At 39.3% G+C, this 24,219-nt stretch overlaps 1 protein-coding gene across 2 annotated transcripts in view; it reads right to left on the reverse strand.

The window, feature by feature from the left end:
• MEGF10 (multiple EGF like domains 10) overlaps positions 1–5,849 on the reverse strand; it is a 163,242-nt gene extending 157,393 nt beyond the window's left edge. Inside the window, exon 1 of one of the 2 annotated variants that reach the window (XM_045075557.1) lies at positions 5,308–5,849. The gene's annotated coding sequence lies outside the window, so the exon portion shown is untranslated. The remainder of the gene's footprint in view (positions 1–5,307) is intronic. The other variant, XM_045075559.1, reaches the window with a different exon arrangement.
• Between the last annotated feature and the right edge of the window lie 18,370 nt (positions 5,850–24,219).

Here is a 24,219-nt window from a genome sequence, read left to right on the forward strand (position 1 = left end):
TGTGCCACTCATCCAGACCAGCCAGGATGTTCACGAAGAGGCACTCAGTCAGCCTCTAGGATGGGGCCTCCTTGCTCTCAAAGATAATGATTTCAACAGATGCTAATATCCTGCACATGCACCTATCAAGATGAGGTTTCCTATACTGAAATACTGTTTTCTTTGTTTTCGAAGTGAGGGGAAGAGTACGATTTATTACCCTCTAAGTAGGAAATTGAGGTGGTTAAAATGCTTTACATAGTTTCTTTATCTAAGAGCATAAGTCACGAGACAAAACAAGAGAGGAAATCACTAGACATGAAGCTTCATTACAGCAGGATACATGATCATATTCACACTTTCCAGACTAGCTAATGGCAGAGTACACATTATCAAACGACATCCTTATGATGACCCAGAATTTTGCAAATAAAGTTGTATAAAGTGAAACAACACCGGTTTCTACTTATTTTCTCCCCCATCATATGAGAAATCTTCTGATCAAGTGCTATAAATTAATCTTCTGCAATAACCGTTTTTAAAAGAGTTAGAAAGGCCACCGTGAAAAATCATCTTAAATTGTGAAGAAAGGAGAGACTAGAGATAAATACAAAACCTTGGGAAATTCAGATCGAATGAATGATTCAGACCAAATGTACTTACAGAAGTACACTCAGCTGCAAGCTTAAATTCAGGTAGAAAAAGTTCACTTTGGAAACAGAATGGAAAAAGAAGACATATCAACAACAGCTAATGAATTTTAGTTCATTCTTAAAATTAAGCTAATTTTGAATACAGAATACTAGTTATACTTCCTTGAGAAATAAAGAGCATGGGCAGTTCTTACTATTGCTTTATCTGAAGTCCAAACAATCTGGATGTTGATACTCCGTGTGCTGATGCTGCTAACTCCCTGCCTTATGTCACTGGAACTTTCATAAATCAGTCTATGAATGAATACTTTCCATGGTTTATTTTATGGTGAAGCTGTCTATGAGCTAAAAGTTTAACTTTTGCAACACGACCATCATTGTCATTACCCCGTGATGTTTATTCACTCGTTGAAATTATTTATATTATCACAAAAATGAGTGGGAAATGAAACAACTAAAAGCCTCAAGTTACAAAGGGAAGTTCTGGGTTTCATAAAACTTAATGTGAGACAAAAACGCAGGTTATTAGGCATGCCAAAAATGGCAAATATTTCATCTGAATCAAGACATTAATTGAATTTAAACAGATCAACTGTTGTTCAAATGAGAAGGAAATCACCAAAATTACAAAGAGTTCAAAGAAAGAAAAATTAAAGAAAGGCGTGAACACTGAATTCAGAGTATAAATGACTAGTTAGAATGAGATATTTGGTAATATATGTAGCTCATAGGGCCAGCATCCCTTATAAAATGTAGGGTTTTGCACCATCAATATCTGGACCGTTTTTGAGAGTGCACCCTAGGGACGCCTGGGTGGCTCAGTGGGTTAAAGCCTCTGCCTTTGGCTCAGGTCATGATCCCAGAGTCCTGGGATCGAGCCCCACATCCGAGCGAGCCCCGCATCAGGCTCTCTGCTCAGCAGGGAGCCTGCTTCCCTTTCTCTCTCTCTGCCTGCCTCTCTGCCTACCTGTGATCTCTGTCTGTTAAATAAATAAATAAAATCTTAAAAAAAAAAAAAGAGTGCACCCTATACTAAAGTAGGAAAAACAGTACTAAGCCAGTCACCACGTTTATGATCAAATATAAAAACAAAGACAAAAGAATGTATAAATTGACAAGCACAGGGCAAAAGTTCTTTATTTTATTGGCATTGGCACTTCCATCCTGGTGCCCCAACACTGTTATACACAGCCAGAGCCATCCCAAAGGTATAATAAAATCAGCTCTTGGATTATAGTGCTGCCATAGTGTTGAACATGTAACATTAATTCAGTGGCACATAGTGTTTCATAAGTCTTAGGATAATCTATCTTGCCCATTTAGCTCTCTTACTAACTTTGCACACTATGTCTAGCCAAATTGTAAATTCTTGACTGGCTTCTCCACAGCCCTGAATTCACATATCCGGACCATCCCAAATACTTCGTGTGCTAGGGAAAGTCAACTAGTGTTCATTCATTCCATCTTCCCTGCCATTCTTTAGGCATTATCATATAACTATGATGTGCCAGCCATGCAGATGAAGGCTTAAAATAAGGAATGGTAAATTCACCAATCAGTTGCCCAAACATTCAGATCATAAATACAGATGACATAATATAATAGATGTCAAATGAAAGCCATCTGCAAAGTAGAGTAGCAATCACAAGAGATAACAGAGAGAATTGCAAAATGCTTCACAGGGTGGGTCTTCTTTGAACATGTCTTGGAGGATAAATCGGTAGGAAGTTGATTGGACTGAAAAGAGGAGCAAAGACATCTCTGGCAGAGAAAATAGCACACACATAAGAAGTAAAGGCAGGCAATGCATGCTTTTAGGAAAAGGAACCAGATCAAGATTACCTGGAGGCCAGAGGAAGAAGAAAGTAGAAGAAACAACCCAGAGAAGATGTGCTATGGTCTTGTGCATCATAATAAAGAAGTTAGGCTTTCTTTACAGTGTTAGGCCAATTGTTATCTCCACCAGATTCATTTAGGGATCTGCTTCAGTGCAGATATCTGGCCCTTGCATCTCGGGTGGACCCTTGGAATCTGCATTTTCAGTAAGTACCCGGTGACACTGTTGGTCACCATCTGGAGAGCTGCCAAAGATGTTTAAACAAGGCGAAGACACGATGAGACTTGTATCTTAGAAAGATGCTATTAGACCAAGCAGACAATCACAAGGAAGGTAGATTCAGTGCTACTACAAGAGCCTGTGACTTGGGTTTGCAATAGGGAACTTGCAATACCGCACAATTTCCCATATCCCCCAAGACTTACTGGATCTGAATCAAAGTGGAAGGGGCCAGGATTTATACTAAATTGAACTGTATGAAATCGCCATTTTCTGTAGGTCAAAAACGGTCGAATTTTGGCAATTTCTCACAGTTTAATGAAAGCTAAAAATTACTAATGAAATACAAGCAGAACTAAATACTTCTCTTTCTTTTTATTATCTGTGCCATTACCCACTTGATTAATACGCAATGATGGAAGTGACAGAATTTATATACCTAAGACAAATGTTAAAAGAAAAAAAGGTTAAAAAGCAATAACTGATGAAATAAGGCAGTTAATCTAAGGATTGTTAGAGATAGAAGGAACGCTGGAGATTATCCAGCTCTTTCCACCTCCCTCCCCGCAAATTTACATATGATGAAGCTGATGGGAGAAGTAACTGGGCTGTAGGTTATACTGAATATTTTGTTCAATTCCTCAGTGGTATGTTCTCCTCATTTTAACAGATCTTGAAATCATTATAGCTAAAAAGTATTTGGGATTTAATTCATGAAGAGCTAGTGTCACGTGATGCCCTCAAATGCTTGGGGTGGGGGGAAGGGGAGACAAAAGGCAAATACTTCTGCATTTTAAAAATGAAGCCAACGAACTTAAATAACATGGAACCTAGATCAGTGCTTGAAATGCCCTAGATGCTTAATAAATATTTATTGAACAAATTAATGATGGACTTCTAAGAAACAGGTTAAATGAGGTATATTAATGCACGGCCTTTCTAAGGCAGTATGCAGGGTGTAAAGTGAGTGTAGATTTCCCACCTGCCAGCCTTTCTCAAGCACCTGTTGGCACCCAACCATCACCCCTTCTGTAAAGCCCCAGTCCTGACGCATGTACCTTTCTTTCTTCTGAAAGGGTCCTAGCAGAAAGCAATACAAAGATCGTGTGTGTGATAAATCTGGCAACACATCTTGTCCTGGCGGGACTGAAGCCCACATGAGCACAGCCTTCAAAGCTCAGCTCAACACAGATAACAACTAACACTTAGCTACATTACAGTGATGCAGTGGTTGATAATATTAGCTATTTCCTCATCAGAGTAATAGCTAACTACCTGCCAGGCTTTTAGCACTCTATGGGCATAGACTCATTGAATCTTCTTCACAATTCTAACAATAAGAAGGATTATTATTATCATTCAGATTCTACAGATGCAGAGAGAGAGATCAAGTAACTTGCCCCAAATCACACAACTGGAAAGTGGCAGGGTTGAAGCTGACCTCAGGTTGCCTGCTCCCAAAGCTCACCCTCTACAAAACTCTTTGATCTTAGAGCTAAAAAAACAAAACAAAACAAAAAAAAAACAAAAACAAAAAAACAACAAAAAAAAAACCTCTGCAATGGAACCCTTTGGAGCAGTAGTGTCAGGAAGATGGCACTTCTGTATAAAAAAGATCAGATGCTAATCTTTTCATCCATAAGGAATGAAGAATCATCTTTAGTTGAGAAGACCATATATAAAGTGAGACCCAGGATATAAGGGAGAAAGGCAAGAAGAGTCAGCAAGGAATGTGATTCTCCTCTGCCTAGGAACAGTACAGATTTCACTGCCTAAGAAAGTTTGGCTAATAAAATCCCAAACTTTAAATTTCCCCTAAGAATTTGGGTCCTCCTATGATGATATTATCTAAAGAAACATCAAATAAGTGAGGACACTTCGTGCACTGGGGGTACCATCCTTAATTCCAGAAAGAACTAGAGAGACAAAAGGTTTCTCTCAAGCCAGGGCTAAAAGTCCTAGATCGAAGTTATTTAAAGGACTAACACAAGACAGATCTTTCTATGGCTTGAAGAATGTCCCCTCCCAACATTCCCTGAGGAGCCTAGCATTGCAACCAGGAAAGACCCTTCTCGTCTAAATCACCAGGCTTGCTCCCCATACCCCTAAAGAACCCTGAGAACACAGGAAGGGGGAGCATCCCAAGTCTGTGCACAATGTGAATATCAAGTACTGGGAAAAGAAAAGTTTGGAAAAGAAGTTAAGATCCCAGAGAGGTAAAGCTGGTCTGGAAGAAAGGGTCCTGCTGAAACTGCTTTTCATTCTCAGTCTGATTCCACTCTCCTCACCTCCCTACAACCAGCTTTGACACCGTCAATACAGAACAAACACAGAGGAGGCAATGCAAAATAAAATGCGTAACAGAGGTGTCTCTCCAGGAAAAATACTCCTGGAAGTTCCTATACGGCTCCAAAGAACAAGACCAAATATAAACAGTAACAATAAACCATTGAGACAACGTAAACAACCCAGTCTGAGCCCATCCCGCCCCACCTCACACTGCCCCCGAGTCTCCTGACGAAGGAAAAAAAAAAAAAAAATGCCCCCAACCCATAACAAACCGGGCAGCGTCCGGCCAAGGTCCCCTGGCTGCCAGAACTGAGTTTGCTCAACTCTTACCCAGGTCCTGGGATCCTGAGATTTGTAGCACAGCACTTTCTGCTCGGTTTTCAACCCCACGCCAGCCAGCCAAGAAGCAAAATTTGTTCCAACAGCGCAGTTAGCCTCCAAGTAGCGTCCCAGAAGAGAGCGATACCTGGTGGTCTCCGTTCCGGTTTCAATGTGCACACGCGGGAAAGAAGGCCAGTCTCGGAGCGTTTCCAGACCCCTAATTTTGCGCACGGGAAAAGTACTCGCTGCAAACTTAAACTACGTTTTCCTGGTCTGGCCCGAGATGCTGGAGGAGGAGCGGAGTAACCCGAGCTGGGGCTGGGATGCGAGCAGTTGCCGCTGCCGCAGCTGCTGCCGCCGGGGCAGTGACCGAAGGGGGGTGTAGCTTGGCGCCGCGCACTCCCTAGTGCCACCGACAGGATCCTACCCGCCCAACTCCCAAGTCCCGATCCCGATCGCAGGTTGCCCCTGCCCCGAGCGGCTTCCACAGCCCAGAAGTGATCCCAGCAAATAGTCCTGTCACGAACTTGGCAAACCGTGGGGTCACCGCGAGAAATGAACCAAGGAGTGGTGGAGAGAGTGCCCCCGCCCGCCTGTAGTGAGCACCCCGCGCCAAAGTCCGTGGGAGGTGTTCTAGACCCTCTCTGAGGACTTGGGGTACTGGGGACAGCGCCGGAGTGGCCAGCTGGATGGACGGCACGTCCCCAGTGGTGCCAGGGAAGGAGAGCGAATGTAGGACGGAGAAGGGGTGGATGACCTAGTGGTGACAGAGTGTGCGACGCGGCAACACAGTGGTTGGGAAGGTGGAGCGAGGAACTCGCGGGGAGAGCGGGGGAAGTGAGGGAGCCTGCTTTACAGAGGCGGGGCAAAGGGAACTCCCAGGACCTTCAGAAAATCTTTCCAGGCCCTCCACCGGGCCTCGCGCGGAGATTTCTTGGGGAATGGCTCCCTCTGCCGTCTAGCCAAGGAGGCCCCGGGAGACAAATCACAGAAAGAATAATGAAAAGGTTTTTCTCCGTTTGTGGGTTGGCCAAGACATGAATTCTGCAATCTGCTTCTCCAACTGTCCACCTTCTTCTCTACCAAAGAATTTCCCCGCTTCCGAACTGAAGCACACACAAACCTCAAACTCCTGGACAATTCTTATAGTCAGCTGAACTCTGCTACCTCCCACCACCACCACCCCTCCAGAAAAGGCTTTTGCGCCATACTCACGCCAGACGATCTCCTACCAGGTTTCTCTTGCTTACATGAATATGAACTCTTTCTTTTTGGAGACATCTCAAATACGTATGTGTCTCCAGTCAGTAACAGCATCTGCAAATAGTCCATACTCAAAATTACACTTGAAGGAATGGCACGAATAAGCATACAGAGATCACCATCCTCCTAGGTCACCCCTGGAAATTCCCAGGGGAAGTGTGCATTTGTTTGTTTGTTTGTTTGTTTACCAGACATTATTGACACTTCTTCCGGCTAAGGGCTGCTCCATTTTTCCTTGGGGGACCACTCCTGCCACACTTAGTTCAATCTGGATGAGAAGGTCTGTTGGAAAGGTCCATCTTTTCCAGGTTCAAGAGCCAGCACCTGACTGAAGCTGGTCCCTTTAGACCTTCTCTGCAGGAATGTGAACTTTGATCAGAACAGCTCAAGGACCAAAAATCTAGAACTGATGGACCAGATGACAGGGTTCTAAAGATTGACCATGAGCTCAAGTCACTTAATCCCCAAAGCTACCCTGCTTTATGTTTTGGGAAACCTGGTTGCTCCACTGACTCTTTTTTTTTAATCAACTATATTGAGACATGATTTACATTCAATGTGTTGTGCTCATATTAAGTGTATGACTTGATGAGTTTTGAGTAATCTGTACATGTATGGAGCCACAGTCAAGATAATGAATGACTCCATTATGCCAAAAAGCTCCTTTGTGCCTTTTTGAAGTCAGTTTCCCACACACCACATCATCCCTGTCCCCTGAGCTGCTTTCTGTAACTACAGATTAATTTTGTCTTTTCTAGAGGTTCTAGAATGGAATCACATAATATGTATTTCTTTGTGTCTGGCTTCCTTCACTGAGCATAATGTTTCTGAGAGTCACTAATCTTTATTAAATCAGCAGATTGTTTCTTTTTATCGCTGAGCATCATTCCATTGTATGGGTAGATCACAATTTGTTTGCCCATTCACCAAATGTTGATGGACATTTGGGTTGTTTCCAGTTTAGGCTCATTATGAATAAAGCTGCTAGGAATACTGCTGTACAAGTCCTTTTGCAGACATATGTCCTTTTCCTTATTTCACAGCAGTGGAATTACTGGCTTATACAGAAAGGGTATAATGACATAACAGTTATCCAAAGTAAATGTATCACCTTACATTCACACCAGCAATGTAGGACAGTTGTTTTACATCAACAGTTGGTACCGTCAGTTTTTTTATTTTAGCATTCTCCTGGCTATACAGTGGTATTTCATTATGGTTTTAATTAATGTATCCCTAATGACTAATGGTGGAATATTGATCTGTATTATTATTTTCTCATGATCACTCCATCTGGCAGGAGGTTCATCAATGTTTTGAAATCGATCTAAGTATTTTCCAATCCTCTCAACCAAGAAAATAGTGCCCTGAAGGTCTTTGGCACAAATCATCACTCCAAAGACTCCTGCCCACACCAGCATTCCAGTTCCCTCTTTACTATCTCAGCCACAGCTTGTCTGCAGCCTGGAAGTTTCCTCTTGAGTCCCTGTATACTCTACACCTCCCACCCAGCTTGCCTGTGAACTAGAGGTGTCTACTGAGACTCTGCTCCCTCTCCAGGACCCTCTGTGGCTCATCTGTGGTCCAGAGCATTCCCTGGTGCTATTCCAGTGCTCTTCCTCTCTCTGCATGCTCCCACTACCTGTTACTCGTCACCAGGGTTTTGCCTGCTCTCCAGGGGGTTGCTTCCTGATGCCTAAGAGACTTCAGAGCAGCTTGAGCCTAGGCAAACCAGCAAACTTCTTTGCTATCCAGTATATACTGAACTATACCTTTTCCAATGAGATCTAAACCCTTTTCAATTTTATCCTTCCTTAAGCGCTTTCCTGGCCCTAGAGTAACATGCAGAATTGTCATATCATCAGTCGCTTTTCATCAGAGTCAATAAGCCTCCATATTAAAATGCCCCTGTTTAACTGACAGCGTGGCTTCTATCTTCTGATCCGACTCAGGCTGATGCACTGTAATAAGGTATGACCTTTTGGGGGTCTCTTTTTGGATGTTCACTGAAGACTGTTCTCTCTCCACTCTGCTTATCAATCTGGCCAGCACTCTGGGAACTGTTCTGCTTTCACTTTCCCGATTGGTATGTACCTACTCTTACACCGTGTTAGCCCATTCATCATGGCTTATTATTAAGCAATAGAAGGACCCTATGCAAATTTCTGTAAGTCTTTCTTTGTATAAATCTTTCCTCTTTGGTGCACTGTCCTCCAAAATCCAGCCATGCCAACCTCCCTGAATTCCACTCTCTTGTGCTCCCCTGCACTGTAGGCCAGGAACCAGCTCGTCAGAAAGACAGAATGATTCTGGGGTTCGTTGCATTTGCTTACCATTTCTCAGGGATCACAGTCCTCTGGCCCAACGTCTGAAAGGAGGTTTTGTTGTTGTTGTTGTTGTTTGTTTTGTTGTTTTTTTGTATTATGTCTAATTTTTATTTGTTTAAAGCTGGAGCCCAAGTCCAGCCAGGCTAGTCCTTCATAGCCAGAAAAGAAAGTTCTTTTCCTTTACTTTTTGGAGCTATTCTTAGAAAAAGAAAAATCTTCCATATGTTTCTGTGTTTTTCTATGTTTTTACTTATTTTACTTGAGTTGGATAGAATTTTTTTGGTAAAGATTTTATTTATTTATTTGACAGATAGAGATCACAAGTAGGCAGAGAGGCAGGCAGAGAGAGAGGAGGAAGCAGGCTCCCTGCTGAGCAGAGAGCCCGACATGGGGCTCAATCCCAGGATCCTGGGACCATGACCTGAGCTGAAGGCAGAGGCTTTAACCCACTGAGCCACCCAGGTGCCCCAATAGAATTGGTTTTTGCTTCTTTCATCCAAAGACCTTCAAATGATACATGTGCACTATCCAGAATGAACACAGAAAGCATTTCAGACCAAGCCTTGAACAACCTGGATTACTGCAAGGCTTTTACTGACCTTTATTCTGAACTCTATAGCATTATTAACAGAAGGTTTTATGGGATTTTGTTGGTGCTGGTGGTGGTAACTATACTATTCTGTTAACATGAAATCTATAATCTACTAAAATTCCAATATGATTCCTATTTGCTATCAAGCCTGACTTTTAAAAATATTTATACAATTAGTTGGGACTTTCATAGTAATTTTATGGGACTATTCATTTTGTCCTTTGAAATTCCATTTTTCTATATGCTGTCAATCTTTAGAATTCGAGATCTTGGTGGGGTTAATTATTGTCCTAGAATGTTAGCTAGCCAGCTCAAAATCATGAATTTGAAATTTGATCAACAAGCCACAATACTCTTTAGCAAATGCCTATTAAACATATGAAAGAAGGTAAAATTCAAAGACATACTCTAACAGAGATGCTATTCTCTGTTTATATTTATTCTCATCTTGTAGTATGTCATTCAACCACTTATAAACACTACAACTCTATTATATCCAGACCCTTTCTTCATCAGATACACAAGGACTTCACATGATTTTTTTTATTACCTTATAATTGCGGATGTATTCTCATGCCTTTAATTTATTCGTCCGGTAATACTTCCCATAAAGGAAATCAAGTCAGCCTAGTAGTTCTACCTCTTAGCAGACAAGATTAGCTTTTTATACTCTTGACTTCCGCTCTGTAGTGCTCTCAGTCATGTCTTTAAATCTATGGTTTAAAAGCTTGCTCAGTTACAGCAATAGAATAGAGGTCATAGAATTTACTTCCTTCCCATTAAAAAAAAAGAAAGAAAAAGAAGAAGAGGGCACATTACAGAGCATTAATTTATAAATACAGCACAACACATTTTTTACTTCATCCAATCCTAACAACAGGAAGTATGTATCATTATTGCTGTTCTACAGAAAATTAAAACTCGGAAAAATCAGTTAACTTATTCATGCTCACCTAGCTAGTAAATGGCAAAAGCAGGTCTGATTTCAAACACCATGCTCTCTCTACTGTTTCACCTGCCTCTAAACTACATTTACCTCTTCTTGTCTCCTGATAGCCCACTGCAGCTCTCCTACTCTTGCCAGAGTGCTATGTTTACTTACTTTCTCCCCAACGGACTTTGTAGGGTTGATTTCGAGCCTTTGCTCAGGAGTCCTAGATCTTGGGTATATACAGCTTCATTCCCCTCTCCCCAGTACAAATACAAGCCAGATGGAAATAGACTGTACCGTTAATCCTAAATCTCAGCCAAAGGATGAGGAGAAACAGCAAGGTGGAGTTCCGGTCTGATGAAAGTTCCCTCAGATTCCCTCTCTTTGGTCTCTTCCTGTTGACCTAGATTTTCTTTACACTTCTTTATGGAGGATGACCCCCGTTTATCTTTTTAAAAAGATTACTCTCCTGGGGTTCCTGGTTGGTTCAGTCGGCTAAGTGGCTGCCTCTTGATTTTGGCTCAGGTCATGTTCTCAGGGTTGTGGGATCGAGCCCTGTGTCAGACTCCATCCTGAGCAGGAGTCTGCTTGGGATTCTCCCTCTTCCTCTCCCTCAGTCCCTCTCCCCACTCACATGTGCTCTGTCTCTCTCTTTCTCTCTCTCTAAAATGAATAAATAAGGGTTGCCTGGTGGCTCAGTCAGTTGAGTATCAGACCTAATATTGGCTCAGGTCATGGTCTTGGGGTCATGGGATCTAGCCTCATGTTGGGCTCTAGGCTCAGCAAAGAGTCTGCTTGTCCCTCTCTCTCTTTCCTCCATCCACCCACTCTATCTCTCTTAAAGTAAATAAATACAATCTTTAAAAATAAAATAAAATGGGGGTCCCTGGGTGGCTCAGTGGGTTAAGCCTCTGCCTTCGTTCGGCTTGTGTCATGATCTCAGAGTCCTGGGATCGAGCCCCGAATCGGGCTCTCTGCTCAGCGGGGAGCCTGCTTCCTCCTCTCTTTCTGCCTGCCTCTCTGCCTGCTTGTGATCTTTCTCTCTCTCTGAAATAAATAAAGTCTTTTAAAAAAAATTTTAAATGAATAAATTTTTTTTTAAATTACTCTCTTTTTAAGATATTGGTGGGAAGAAGGGAGGAGACAGGACAATAAACAGGAAAACTGTATCTGCAGCCCTTGACCATGAATTAGAAGTTAGAGGCACTTTTCTCTCTCCCCTTATGTAAGATGTCTCCACAGATGTGAAGGATCTTGGTATCCTTAGGGAGATGGGAACAATGGGATTAAAATTCCACCTGCGTAGTTCCCTTGGCTTAGTGTTTTTCAATTTTTTTCTTTTCTTTTTTTTAAACTTTGCCTATTATCTCTAAAAATTACTTTTCAGCTTTATTGAGCTATACAACCTATAACTGTCCAAATTTAAGGTATATAACCTGATCATTTGAGACACTTTTACATTGTGAAATGATTACCACAGTAGGGTTATTTAACACATCCATCATGTCACATAATTACCATTTCTTTTTTGTGGTGAGAACATTTAAGATTTGCTTTCAGCAACCTTTAAATATATAATACAGTATGGCTACCTATACTCACCATGCTGTACATTAGTTCCCCAGAACTTATTCATATTATAACTGGAAGTTTGTTTCCTTTGACCACATATCGCCACTTCCCTTACCTCCTAGTCCTTGGTAACCACCATTCTACTGTTTGTATGAGTTCACCTTAATTAGAATCCACATCTAAGTGATATCATACAGTATTTGTCTTTCTCTTACTTACTTCCTTAGCATTAACACACTCTAGATCCATCCATGTTGTGGCAATTGCCAGGATCTCCTTCTTAGTGGCTAAATAATATTCCATTTTATATATATACCACATATTCTTTATCCATTCATTTCTCAAAGGACATTGAAGCTGGTTCCATATCTTGGTTACTGTGACTAAAGCTATAATGAATGTGGGGGTGTAGATATCAGAGTCCCAATATCACTTCATCTGGATGTATACCCAGAAGTGAGTTTGAGGGACGCCTGGGTGGCTCAGTTGGTTAAGCAGCTGCCTTCGGCTCAGGTCATGATCCCAGCGTCCTGGGATCGAGTCCCACATCAGGCTCCTTGCTCGGCGGGGAGCCTGCTTCTCCCTCTGCCTCTGCCTACCATTCTGCCTGCCTGTGCTCGCTCTCTCCCCCCCTCTCTCTCTGATAAATAAATAAAATCTTTAAAAAAAAAAAAAAAAAAGAAGTGAGTTTGATCAATCATACACTAGCTCTACTTTTAATCTTTTGAGGGAACTCCTTACTATTTGCATAATGACTAAACCAATTTACTGTCCCATGAATAGTGTACCTGCCCCTCATCCACATCCTCACCAACATGTGTTATGTCTTAACTTTATAATAAAAGCCATTCTGACAGGTGTGAAGTGGTAGCTCATTGTGGTTTTGAAATGTATTTGTATTTCCCTGATGTTAAGTGATGTTGAGCACCTTTTCACATCTGTTGGCCATTTGTATGTCTTCTTCAGAAAAAAGTCTATTCAGGTCCTCTCCTCATTCTTAAGGAGATTATTTGGTTGGGTTTTTTTTGTTGTTGTTGTTTTGTTTTTTGTTTTTGTTTTTGTTTTTTGCTTGCTCGTGAGCTATGTAAGTTAATTATGTATTTTGGACATTAACTCTTCATGAGATATAAGTTTGGAAATATTTTCTCACATTCTGTGGGTTGCCTTTTCATTTTGTTGACTGTTCCTTTTGTTGTGCAGATTTTTAGTTTGATGTAGTCCCACTTATTTTCATTTTTGTTGCTTATGACTTTGGTGTCATATCAGAAAAATCATTGCCAAGACCAATGTCAAGGAGTCTTTTCCCTATGTTTTATTTTAGGAGTTTTATGGTTTTGGATCTTATGTTCAAGCCTTTAATCCATTTTGAGTTCATTTTTGTGAGTAGTCTGCTTTGGGGGTCCAATTTTATTCACTTGTGTGTGATTATCCAGTTTTCCCAACACAATTTATTGAAGACTGTGCTTTCTCCCCTTTTAGTACTTCTTAGCTCCTTTGTCAAATGTAAGTTAACCAAATATTCATGGATTTATTTCTGGTCTCTTCTGTTCCACTGGTTTATGTGTCTTTTTATGCCAATACTATACTATTTTGATGACTTCATAATATAGATTGAAAAAAATCAGTAAATGTGATGCCTTCAGTTCTTTCTCAAAATACTTTGACTACTCATGGTCTTTTATAGTTCCATACAAATTTTAGAATTTTTTTCTATTTCTTTGAAAAATTTCATAGAAATTTTGTACTGAGTCTAGACAGTTTGGGTGGTATGGACAGTTAAACAATATTAATTCTTCCAATCCACAAACATACATTTACTTGTATCTTCTTCAGTTTCCTTCATCACAGCTTTAGTTTTTAGTGAACCGATCTTTCACCTCTTTGGTTAAATTTTTTCTTAAGTATTTTATTGTTTTTAATGTTGTTGTAAAGGCAATTATTTTTTCATTTCATTTCCAGCTATTTCATCATTAGTGTATAGAGACACAACTGATTTTTGTATGTTGATTTTGTATCCTGCAACTTTACTGAATTTGTTAATTAATTCTAAGTTTTCTGGTGGAGTCTTGAAAACTTTCAATATAAGGTTATTTTATCTGCAAACTTTATTACATGATTTTATTACTTTCTGACTGGATGTCTTTTATTTCTTTGTCTTGCATAACAACTCTAGCTAGAACTTCCAGTGTTCTGTTTAGTAGGAGTGGTAAGAGTAAGCACATTTTTCTTATTCATGATCTTGGAGGAAAAACTTTGAACCTTTCACCTTTGAGTATGATTTTAGTGTGGGCTTGTGATATATGGTCTTCAGGTTGAGATACATTCCTTCTACACTAAACTTGTTGAGAATTTTTATCATGAAAGGATGTTGCATATGGTCAAATGCCTTTTCTGAATCTACTGAGATTATCAAATGATTTTCATCTTCATTCTATTAATGTGAGAGACCACATTTATTAATTGCATATGTTGTAACATCCTTGTATCCCAATGATAAATCCCCCTTGCTCACAGTGTATGGTCCCTTTAATGTGCTGCTGAACTTGGTTTCATAATATTTTATTGGGAATGTTTGCATTTATATTCATCAGGGATATTGGTCCATAGAATTCTTGTCCTTATCTAGCTTTGGTATCAGGGTAATCCCGATCTTGTAAAAGGAGTTTGAGAGTGTTCACTCTCTTCAATTTTTTTGGAAGAATTTGAGAAGGATTAGAATTAATTCTTGAAATGTTTTGCTTAAATGTTTAGAAGAACTCACCAGATAGTCCTGGGTTTTCTTAGGGAACTTTTGATCACTAAATCATGCTCCTTTCAGAGTATTGGCGTGTTTGGGGTTATTTCTTCATGATTCAATCTAGGTAGGGTGTACATTTTAGGAATTTATCCATTTTTTCCGGGTCATCCCAATTGTTGGCATATAATTGTTCATAGTACCCTCTTATAATCCTCTGTATTTCTGTGGTACCAGTTGTAATATATTTTATTTCTAATTTTATTTAAGTCTTCTCTCTTTCTTTCCCACAATATGCTAACTAAAAGCTTGTCAATTTTATCTTTTTGAAAAGCTAGCTCCTAGCTACACTGATCTTTTCTATTGTTTTCTGATCTCTATTTTATTTATTTCTGTTCTGATATTTGTCATTTCCTTTCTTCCATCAACTTTGGGCTCAGTTTTTTCCTTTTTCCAGTTCTTTGAGATGAAAAGTTAGATTAAAATTTTTCTTTTTTCTTAAAGTAAGTAAGCATCTATCACTATAAATTTCCCTTTAGAACTGCTTTTGCTGCTTCCCATAAAATTTAGTATGATGTGTTTCCATTTTTGCATTTCAAGTTTTTTTTTTTAATTTCCCTTTTGATTTCTTCTTTGACCCATTTGTTGTTCAGGAGTGTGTTGTTTGATTTCCACACACGTGAATTTTCTAGTTTTCCTCCTGTTACTGATTTCTAGTTTCAAACCACTGTGATAGCAAAAGATATTTGCTATGATTTCAATCTTAAATTTGCCAAGACTTGCTTTATGACCTATCATATGATCCACACGCACTTGAGAAAAATGTATATAGATAAATATATTTTTTTCTATGTCTCTATAACAGTAGGCTGGAACTTCTCCAATGGACTCTTCTGGACTTCCCAAGGACTCTCTCATCTGTGGGTGACTGTCTAAGTCAGTCACCTGGACCATGGCTGTGTGGGGCTAATACAAGTTCATGGATCACCTAACGGTCCACATTCAGGGACAAGGTCTGCCTATTACCTGATGCACAGGTGGGTAAGAGTCTTCACTGGTCCTTTGTGATATGGTGCTGGACCCTACAGCTCCCACAGTAACTTCTTCCCATGGATTGATGCCAAATTTTTGTTGATGGTGGGCACATAATGAGGAGGGTCATATTGGCCATCTTGCTGACATTTCTCTCTCCAATTTTTTCATACAGTGATCCACAGTAAGAAACACATTTTTCATGATGACCAAATTCATACTTTATATATACTTGGAATAAGTATATATATTTTATATGAACTTGGAAACAACACTGACTCACTGTATGTAAGGTCTTCTGACATTCTCTATTCTAGTTGCAACAAGAAATCTCTACTGTCCCAGTTTCTGAATCAAAGTATAGGGCACATGCCTCTCATCGGCTGAGCCTAAGTCCCATGTCCAAGGTCCAGTTGCAAAAGTGTCTGAAGAAGCAAGTGGTTGTCCTTTGTATTTCTATCCTGAAAGGAAGCCTCTTCCTAAAATCAAGTCTCATAAGCTGGATTACTAATAGTCCTCTGTTGTTTTGTACAACTGAGGAAAAACGCACATCTCCTGTCGACAAAATGAGTCTTCCCCTTCTCCAATGATTCCAGGCCACTGTCAGGGTTGGGAGCAGAGCATGCTTGACTTTTAGTTCCACTGGACCACTCTGCGGGAGTCTTTGTGCAGAGCATACAATGAATGTCTGTATGCAGTAGCCCTGTTAAGGTGAATGTTCATCCAGAACACAGAAAGGGGGTGTAGCTGAGATAATGGACATATACTAAAGGAAGATATCCAGCTTAGAAATATGGTTAAGTGGTCATGTGCATGGAGCTTGATAAAGACCAGTGGAGAAATGCTCTCGTGAAACCAAGACAAGTGAACAAAATCTAGGCAAAAATTGGACTGTGGTGAGTGATCACTTAATGGAAACTGAATCACCATCACTAGGAGAGTCTCTCTTCATCATGTATGGAATTTGGCTTCCAATGAATGGAAACACAAAGCAATATTGGCCTATGGTGGGCATTTCTGATTCATAATGCAGAATTACTAGGAACCATTAAAAATTTAAATTGATATAATATATTGAAATTGACATCAACTCCCTTCCTGGTTCATGAAATAACTACCTTACGCTCAACACAAGAGGAGAAGATTTATGAGAAAAAGTTATATATTTTCATGTTAAAACAAATAATCATTTGTTCAGTTATAATAACTGAATATCTGAAAGAAAAGGTATGTATTATTTTAATACTATATAATAATCTATATAAAAAACTTTTTAGCCAATTTCCATTATGAAATTAAAAGTAGATATTCTTAAGTTATTCCTATTTTTTTTATCTTGTAAACTATAGAAATAGTAAAAGTAAGAAAATTTATCAGATTATTCCATACTGATTAACCAGGCCAGGGGGAAGAAGATGTGATTTAATTAAACCCTCCTGCCTCAGATCAATTCCACATGCATGTATTACACAATGAGTGCTTTTAGGCTGGTAGATTTTACACATAATTATGTCAGGAGTGCCATTCTACAGTGGAGTAGTGGATAGAAAGTCTATTTGGAGACAAATGAAGACAGACTAGAAGGAGGCATCTGGCACAGAGTATTGACAACTTTTCCAAACTGTGTTCTCAACCTCAACAGAAAAATGAGACCATGGTCATATAGGATCAAAGAAAGGTTTTCTAAAGTGGGAGGTATTACTGTTTTTGTATTTTGTTGGGAATCACCCAGTGGGGAACAGTGCCTCACTAGAGAAAGAGACAGTGCCTCTCCCTCACTAAGAGTTCCTGGCTATTAATTAATTAGTTAGTTATTTAAGGGAGAACATGTGTGTGAGTTGGGGGTAGGGGGTGAAGGGCAGAGAGAGAGAATCTTTAGCCGGCTCCACACCCAGTGCTGGTGGGGCTCCCCACAGGGCTCCATCTCACAACTCTGAGATCATGACCTGATTGAGGCTTAATCAATGGAGCTGCTTAGGCGACCCTGGCTATTTTAGCCACCATCCATCATGAGAACTCTTCATCTTGCAAAAGAGAGACTCTGTACCCATTAAATATTAACTCCCCCATTTCCCTTTCTCTTAGCCTCTGGCAAATACCATTCTATCTTCTCTCTATGAAAGTAACCATTCTCGATACACAGGTGGAATCATACAGTACTTGTCTTTTGGGGATTGATGTATTTCACTTAGCATAATATCCTCAAGGTTCATCCATATTGTGGGATGGGTCAGGATGTCCTTCCTTTTTAAGGCTGAATGGTATTGCACTGTATGTATATCCATACCTGATAACCATTCATCTGTGGATAGAAATTTGGATGAAATCTATTTTATAGCTCTTTTAAATAACACTACCATGAGCATAGGTTTACACATATTTTTTAGAGACTCTGCTTTCAATTTTTCAGGATAAATACCCAAAGGTGGAATTGCTGCATTACATGGCAATTCTATTTTTACTTTTTCTAAGAACAGCAATATTGTTTTCCATGTGACTGCACCATTTTACATTCCTACCAATGATCCACAAGGGTTCCAATATCTTCCCATCCTGCCAACACCTGTTATTCCTGCCCCACCCACTTTTTGATAGTAGCCATGTGAGGCGGTTTGTCATTGTGGTTTTGATTTGCATTTTTTGACATTGGGTATCTCTGCATGTGCTGTTGGTAATCTGCATCTTCTTTGGAGTAATGTCTATTAAAGTTCTTCACCCAGCTTTCTTTTTTTTTTTTCCCCAAAATTGGTTGTTCTTCGTAAGTTGCAAGAATTCTTTGTGTAGTCTGCTGTCCTCTTGCTCACTCCGTTCCAGACATACTGATCTCCTTTCTTTACTTTAAAACACCAAGGATCATTCCCCCTTAGGTCCCCTGCCGCTCCCTCTCACGGACAGGGAGCTTATTGTTTTCATCTCTTTCATTTCTAACTCAATAGTGCTTTCTCCTATCAAATATCTCAACTCATCCCTGCCCCTGCAACACACCTAATCCCCCTTTAAAATGTTCCACATTTTTGGGCACCTGGGTGGCTCAGTCGGTTAAGCATCTGCCTTTGGCTTGGGTCATGATCCCAGGGTCCTAGGATCAAGCCCCACATCAGGCTCCCTGCTCAGTGGAAAGCCTGCTTCTCCCTCTCCCTGCTCCTACAACACTTCTCCTGCTTGTGCTCTTTCTGTCAAATAGGTAATAAAATCTTAAAAAAAAAAAAGATTCTGCATTTTTCTATTCTTTCTAATATCCTATATAATCTACTTACTCACTATGCTTATAGTTTGCTATCTGTCTTTTCCCCATTAGAATATAAGCTTTTCGAGGGCAGGGATATCTATTTTGTTTACTGATATATCTCAAGCACCAAGAGTTGTCCTTGTGCATACTAATGTCTCAAAAATAGTAACTACATTTTAAACATAAGTTTTGTAAATCAGTAGAGCATTTTTATTTTCCACTTGGAAGTTATCTTTTTTAAGTAGAAAATTATTTTAAGAGCAGAGACTCCTCAACATGAATTTCTTTCATTCATTTAACACATTTGCCCAAACCACAGAGTTGCACAAATACAGCTCTCAGTAGATTCTGTCTTATCTCTCAGATTATAACTATCTCACTCTTGCAAGAAAAGAAAAGGAGGAGGAGATGAAGATAAAGAATTAATTAATCAAAGCCTTTAACTTTTCTGAAAACCCAGGGAATTTTTATCAGCCTCCTCTGTTATTTATCTAACATAACTCTCTGGAATATTAATATTAAATCCTGAGATTTGCAGCTTTACATGGCCATGAGGTATTCACACAAGGAATGCCCCCAAAGAGTCTTTCCTGATACTTGTTGTACACTAATTCACTTCACAGCTTTCACATTCAGGAACAACATTCACATTAAATCAAGAGAAGACACTTTCACTAAAATGCAGCACTTAATAGCTTTTTTCATGATATATTAAGAGGATAGTTACGTTCATATGCCATATTGGGATCAACAAAGGATCAGAGCCCTTTGCAAGGCTCCTCTGGTGACCCAGCCTGCTTAGTCACCCTTAGAGCAGTGGGAAACCCACTGGGGAAGGAGCTCTGCTAGGCAACATGTTATCATAAGAAGTTAATTCTTCAGCAATGGTAAGTGAAACCAATCCTCTATGATAAACATATGTTACAATTTCAAATTGTTTCCTTCACCAGATACTCTAACAAACATACCCTACTCTCAAACTTGCAAATCAATGATCCTTTAAATTTTTAAAATAAACATTTCAATCTAATGGGAAAGCTCCTCACCTCTTCTGCAGTATTTGTCTGGTGACACCCAGCACCCATTCCCCACGGCCCCACCGCCACCTTTGAAAACTTTTCTATCTCCCTTACATTGCAGAAGCTGAAAGCCTGAAAGGTAGGTTTCTCTGACACCCTCGCCAGCATTCTGAATGCATTTTTAGGCTCTGTCTTCACAAATAAACTCACATAATCCTGAAAGACTGCAGGGCGGCCCCAAGTCATTTTTCCTCTCTCTGGAGCAGTAGAAGGCATAGCATGGGCCTTTCCAATGTCAGTTTCTGAAGTAGCTTCTGTTTCCCTTCCCATTCCCTCCATCTTGGATCTATGAAGTACCAGGAGATGTATAGGAGGTTTCTGCATGTTCATGACTCTGGCAAGCAGAGGGTCTCTGATCTTCCATGGTCATGCACCAAAAAGTTAGTGGTGGGCCGTTGCCTAGGCTTCTTCAGCCCCTGTAATAGAGCAATGAGTCCTTGTACAAAGACCTCTTAATACAGCGTTTTATGTTCTTCCCTGAGCCATGAGTGAAATGTCCTCCTGAGGAAATAAATCTAGAAACTCCACTTTTTGATAGAAGACATTTAAAGAAACATACAACTTTCACTTTTGCTTTTGGTAACAGATATGTTAATATTCTCTAAACTTTTTTCTAATCTATTATGTAGGATGTAGTAGCTAGCAAAGGGTTCTCTGCTCATGTTTTAACAGGCTCCCATGCTTTAACTGCCTATGATACTACCAAAATGACTATGGTATCTGCCCCAAGGGCTTTTTAGCTGAGAGTAAATTAAAGAATACCAGGCTTTTAATGTTCTGTTTCTGTATTACCCAAAACATACGAGCAGAAAGTGAAAGGGGGGAGGGTGAAACTCTCTATGAAAAATCAGGGGCTCTTTCTAGGAAAAAAAATGTGAATGAATTTAAAAGCGAAGCAAATATTCACTACCATTTAACTACATAAAAATAAAAGTAATCTTTAATGTGCCCATTACACCAAAACAAATTACAAACAGATAAAAGATTTAAGCTTTTAAAGAAATGATCCATTAAAATTCTAGAAGATTGCCTCAGTAACTATTTTTTAAAAGTCTAGTTTAAGAAAACATTTTCTGAGTGTGACATCAAAGGGCAAAACTCTTAAAAGAAAGTTAGCTTTTTCAAAACTATTTTCATTCTGTTTCAAATTAGAAACAACAGCACCAATTAGATAGATTTAACTATTGTTTACATTGTGTCATTGTTGCTTTATCTCTCTGTTTTTCATTCTGTCATTCCAGAGTAAAAGAAAAACATCAAAATTTTCCTCCTAAATGCTTTAGCACAGATCTCCAAAGAGCTGGACTATAGTCTAACAAGACCGCAATATCTTGATTACACCAAACAAATCTGACAATAATTCCATCATGTCATTTAATATCTAGTATCTAATACCTCCCCTCCTTCTTTTTTGGCCTATGACAATGGCTCCTCTGAGTTCGCAGTGGTTTTCTTACAGAAGATACACATTCTACACTGGCTATGTCTTAATAGTCTTATCTCATATGACTTAAGATTGTTAGATTCCATTCTGACAAAAGGGGGAAAATTGAGGTGGATAGTCAGAGCTGTCCAACAGAACAGTGAAAGTACAGCTCCTGCGACTGAGGAACTAAATTTTAAATTAATTTTAATTAGTCACTTTAAGTTTTAAATTTAAGCAGCCACATGTGGCTAGTGCCCACCAAATCATTTGTCTAACATAAAAGTGGATATAACATGGGGCACTTGGGTGGTGCAGTCAGTTGGGCATCTGACTGGATTTCAGCTTGGGTCTGACCTTGGGATCATGAGATCAAGCCCCATGTGGAGCTCGCACTCTGCAAGGAGTCTGTTTGGGTTTCTCTTTCTGTGTCCATCTGCCCTTCTCCCACACTCTCTCTCTAAAATAAATAAATCTTAAAAAAAAAATAGGTATGATGTACCTATGTCTTACCTGTACATAGCAGTTATTTAATAAACGTTGGTCTTCTTCCCCTTCAAATACATACTTTTCCACATGCTATGTAATATATTTTCATATTGACTTGAATGAGGCTGTATGTTTGAATTTATGGTGTGAATAAAACCTTTTCAGTAGCAGAGAAGTAAAGGCTTTTGTTGACTTCAGGAAGCTTCATGATCAGCACCAACTGCTACAGTTACCTGGGTATATTCATGATCTACATTTTTAAAAAATCTCAGAAATAGTGGAGTCATTCTGCCACCTATATCTGCATCTTTAACTTATATACATAGGCTTAAGAATTACAAGTCACATTTCCTGATATAGCCAACCCTGTACATTCACATTCCTTTCAAGTTGTTCATGGTGTGGTTAAGATTAGTTAGACCAAAAAAGAATAGTAGAATTCAATACTGGAACTCTTACCCCCAACTTAGAAAAGGGATCTCTTTTTCCATGGGATTAAAGCTTTAAAGCCTGAAGCCGAAGCTTCTGAGAGCCTGCCTGATGGCAAGCACAATACAGAGAAAGGTAGAAATGAAACGTAGAAGGAAGAGTTCCTCTTGGTCCCTGTAGCAGGCAATGTTGAATGAGGAGGATCTGGTCTCTACATGACAGTTTGTGAGCTGATAAATTAGTTGGTTTTCCTAAGCCAATTATAATAGTATTTCTTTCTGTCTTTTGTACCTGAGAGGGTGCTGTCAAAATTTAACAACCATGAGAGCATAGAATTGAGAATCAGACAAACTGGATTCTAATATATCTGTGATCCAGTGCACCCATCTAGAGATCCTGGGATAATTATGCCTTCCTCTTAGGCCTGTCACGAACACTTGATGAGATAGTGTGATGGGCATGTGAAAGACATTCTGAATATGCTAGTTTCCATTTTTTTAATTTCTCCCAGAGCTGAAACGAAATCATACTCTTGAATCCTCACATACTGTTTCCCGTTTCTCTCCATCACTTAGAAGTTTTCCATTTATGCCCAGATATAATGTGAACATTAATTAAAAACTAATTTTAATTTAATTAAAATTAGAGAGGGTCATTTCCTAAAGTAGGTGATGGAATGTTCCTTGTCTAGTTTTATGACAATCAGTTCAGGGAGTGATCATATTTGTCTTTGAAGGTAAGATGGACTCAAAATGATGGCTGTGAATTTGTGTTGCTCTTCAAACTCTATTCTTTCCTAGTTTCTGTCATCCAGATAATGGGGATTTAATCTTGCACAGGCTTTGCTTATATGGTGGTTTCCTTTGCCTTCTTAAATGTAACCATGTGTAGAATCTCCTCTATTGGCATGGAAGATTTACTCACCTTTTATAATCATACTGGATTTAAGTTAAGTAGCTTGATAATCAGACGGAATATAATTAGCTAATCATTTACAGGATTACCTAGGCTAAAAATTGACACAGTAAAATACAGTAAGCATGTTTATGCCCATCTGAATCCATGCATTAATAAAGGTGATCAGATTATACAATTCAAATGAATTTCCAAGAAAATATCCCTGGCACAGAGGATTAGAAATATATTTAAGCTAAATTTAGAATTCAGGAAAAGCAATCCCACAGCTTACTTTCCATTATTTTTTTTCCCTTCAACTAAGCTCTTAAGCTGAATAAATTAAAGTCTCCAAAATGTTTAAACAGTTCAGTCTATATTAGTATACTACAGTTTATTGCAAAATACAGTTGTAAAACCATTGCCAAGTTGCTCCTAATACCTGGATGGTCATAACTGGAAAACTCTAGCAAAGGCATCAATGTCCTACTTACCTATAAATTTTAGCTCCTTATCTATAATTACTCATCTCTTCCTTAAGAATCTGTCTCCCTTCCCCAAAGTCTCATCCCTGTCTGTGGAGCTCTGCATCACATTCGTGAAACCATATTCTCAATCTGTCAGACAAAATGCTGCTTTCTATGGTCTAATAGTGTATCTAAAATAATCTCTTGTACCTTTACAATTTTTTTCATTCTTTTAAAAAGAAAAATATAGCTCTTCAGAACAAAAGCACATGAAACAGAACTATCTGGAAAAGTATATGGCTGGGTTTCTCTTAGACTCAATTTTAGAATTGTGTGGACTGGGAAGAAAGAAGAACACAGAAGAGAAAAATAGAATAAAGTGAGTTAAGCCCTATATTCTCTATATTTCTCAAGTTATAAGGGTGTCAAAATGATTCTAGACAGGTTTAGGATCTTTGAA

This window comes from Mustela putorius, unplaced genomic scaffold, assembly GCF_011764305.1.
Source record: "Mustela putorius furo isolate JIRA1106 unplaced genomic scaffold, ASM1176430v1.1 tig00000145_pilon_pilon_pilon, whole genome shotgun sequence".
In the NCBI taxonomy this organism is placed as follows: Eukaryota; Metazoa; Chordata; class Mammalia; order Carnivora; family Mustelidae; genus Mustela; species Mustela putorius.